Source organism: Heliangelus exortis, chromosome 1 (assembly GCF_036169615.1).
Source record: "Heliangelus exortis chromosome 1, bHelExo1.hap1, whole genome shotgun sequence".
Taxonomy (NCBI): domain Eukaryota; kingdom Metazoa; phylum Chordata; class Aves; order Apodiformes; family Trochilidae; genus Heliangelus; species Heliangelus exortis.
This window is the reverse complement of record NC_092422.1, coordinates 50,658,424-50,661,365: the sequence shown is the minus strand read 5'-3', so window position 1 is coordinate 50,661,365 and position 2,942 is coordinate 50,658,424. Positions and strand designations below refer to the sequence as shown.

At 45.7% G+C, this 2,942-nt stretch overlaps 1 pseudogene; it reads left to right on the top strand.

The window, feature by feature from the left end:
- The first annotated feature begins 585 nt into the window (after window positions 1-585).
- On the top strand, window positions 586-2,382 carry LOC139791414 (2-oxoglutarate receptor 1-like; annotated as a pseudogene).
- The last annotated feature ends 560 nt before the right edge of the window (window positions 2,383-2,942 follow it).

Genomic DNA, 2,942 nt, shown 5'->3' with positions numbered 1-2,942 from the left:
CTCTGTTGTTTCCAAGGAGCAGGGAGAAAAATATTAACCAACTCCAGTATCAAAAAGAATATTAAAACATGTCAAAATCTGTCCTGGTTGCTATTTAATGAGTAAGAATGCAAATAGCATTTCTGGAGCTGTTATGTTCTGGACACTCCTTTCTATACTTTTGGTAAAGAGCACAGCATCACTAGTCTGTTCTTCTGCTCCACCTGACCCCAGATGAGAGCATGAAGATGAACTTTACATACCAGGGCATGCACATCACACACCGTGGTGTTTGGAATCCCTTATATTACAGCTTCATTGTTGCAGTACAGACTCTTCCCTGAAAATACTTTAAAATACTGAAAATATTTTAAAATAAAATTGTATCTATCTCTGTATAGATATGATAAAAGGCCTTTAGATCAGCAGGAATTCTCACCAAAGCACCAAGGCCTTTCCATATTCAATTATCGACAAATTAATAGTGGCCTTGATGAGAAGCTGAAAGGAAAGATGCTGTTAGTAGTTGTTTTTCACAGGCTGTGAGGTCTCATCTGTCAGTAAACATGAAGCATTTTTCTCCTGTTTAAGAACATAGAAAAGAGCATGAGCACGAGTGACAGCTTAGCCAACCCCACAACCTGTAAAGACCCTGCAGGTGATTTGCCCAACTGCACTGTTGCAGAAGTTGGTCTGAAGACTTTTTACCTCCCCGTTATGTACAGCATCACCTTCCTGGTGGCCTTCCTGGGAAACATCATTGCAATTGGTGCTTACATCTTCAAGATGAGGCCTTGGAAGAGCAGCACCATTGTCATGCTGAACTTAGCACCCACAGACCTGCTCTACCTCAGCAGCCATCCCTTCCTGATACGCTGCTGTGCCAGCAGGGAGCATTAGATCTTTGGTGAATGAATTCATGTGCAAGTTAACCTGCTTCAGCTTCTGCTTCGACTTGTACAGCAGCATCTTCTTCCTCACCTGCTTCAGCACCTTCTACTACGAGGTATGTGAGCGTCTGACCTTATTGATTTGCAGTTGTCTCAAAAGAGCAATTTTAAAGTGAATAGCCCTGTCTAGGGTGGAGGACCTGGTTGGCCAGAGCTGAGCACCTCGGGAAGAGATAAGAACTGCTAGGTGGAGACTGCTCCCCTTTTCTGAGGGCCTGCAATGCTGGGATGTCCCTCCAGGCACAACTGAGCCACCCTGATTGTACTGATGCTGATGTATCTGGCTGAGGGGGCTGGAACAGAGCTGGGAGTGACACCTGGAAGGAGATAAGAACTGATGAGTGTGTGTGGGACTGCACCCTTCTGCGGCAGCTCCCCTCCAGGCAGCCTGTCTGCAATGGCTCTGATGCCAATGACCTGGTTGCTGTGGCAGCTGACTGACAGCTGCTCCTTTGGAACAAAAGGAACTCAGGGGTATATATGGCTGTCCATGCTGGGGCTGTTTGGTCGTCTCTTGACCCACCGCCATCTCGCATCGGGCCCTGTCCAGGATCAGCGCCATCTTGAAGAAACTCACTGGGCAGCTGGGCCCCTGCTGGTGACTCTCTCTCTCTCTCTCTTTTTCTCATTCTTTCTTCCCACTTTCTTACCCTTTTTCTCCACTTTTCTCTCTCTCTTATGTCTTCCTTTCCCCTCTCCCTCTTTGGCCTGGCTCTATCATTTTGCCTGTGTCAATTGTCAAATAAAATCTGCTTGCACCCGACCCTTCTTCTTCAGTTGGACTTTGTTTCACAGATCCAAAACAAAAATAAATCTTAATGTTACCTCGGACTGTAACACAGTAATTGTCCACCCTATGAAGTTCTTCTACATCCAGAGGAAGAGGTGCTTTGTAGTGGTTCGTGCAGCCATTTGGGTGAGCTCACTGGCAGCTGTCAGTCCTGTCAACTTCTTGATCTCCTCAAAAGAGGTGCAAAACAGATCTTTATGCTCTGAAAACCCAGTTACAATCAAGTGGTATAACAGGCTGCTGACTGGTCTGGCCTTCCTCTTGCCCTTGTTGATGGTAACTCTGTGCTACATCCTAGTTATTTGCACCTTGGCTACCAGGCCCTACACATGTGCTCACGATAAACAAAAGTCTCACAGACTCACCACTGTCCTCTTGGTCGTTTTCAATGTGTGCTTCCTCCCCATCTTTTGGGTGGCTTGGGTTGAACTACGGTTTTGTCCCAGCAGCTGTTCCTTGGAGAAGCAAATCCACCCTGCCAATGTCATCTCTTGGCCACTGGTTACACTCAGCACATGTGGCAACCTACTATTTTATGTCGTCATTGGAGGTACCTTCCAGCAGGCCATCCTCTGCCTTTCAAGGTGTAAGTGGAGTACATATATCCATCAGCCTGGGAGCAAAAATTGTGTGACCAAGTCACAAATTGCACGAAAATCATGAAGGAATCCCAGCAAATCCAAGGTGGCTTTGGGGATCCTTGAAAGGCAGGTGTGCTGAGGTGGTAGCAAGAACTGCAGCTGACTTCTCCTTCTTCCTGCAGTAGAGCACTTGTCAAAAAGCTGTCTTGGGAGCAGGTTTATATATACCTCTCCTAGCAACCAAAGCACAGGGAGTGAAAAGACTGGTGGAGTTTAAAACCACCCAACCAAACTGTTTCCAAAGACATTTGGGAAGCATGGGGCTTTTTTGTTCCGGACTTTATGGTTAATAACATAAACATGGAGAGTTTAGGTTGGGCATGAGAACAACTTCTACTGATTTCAGTATTGTCACTGATGTGGTGCTTTGTTTATTACAGCAGCAGGTACTATCACAGTTGCTGAAAACACTGAATTACATACTTAGAAAGCATCTAGATAAACCAGATGTTTTCAAATGAGGCGGACATTATGAACTTCAGCACTGGCACTGAGGAACTGAGTGAAGTGATCTCAGAGTTGGCCTAAGGAAGAATGAGAGGAGTGTTACAGAAGGACATAAAAGGTGCATAAAAGACAACG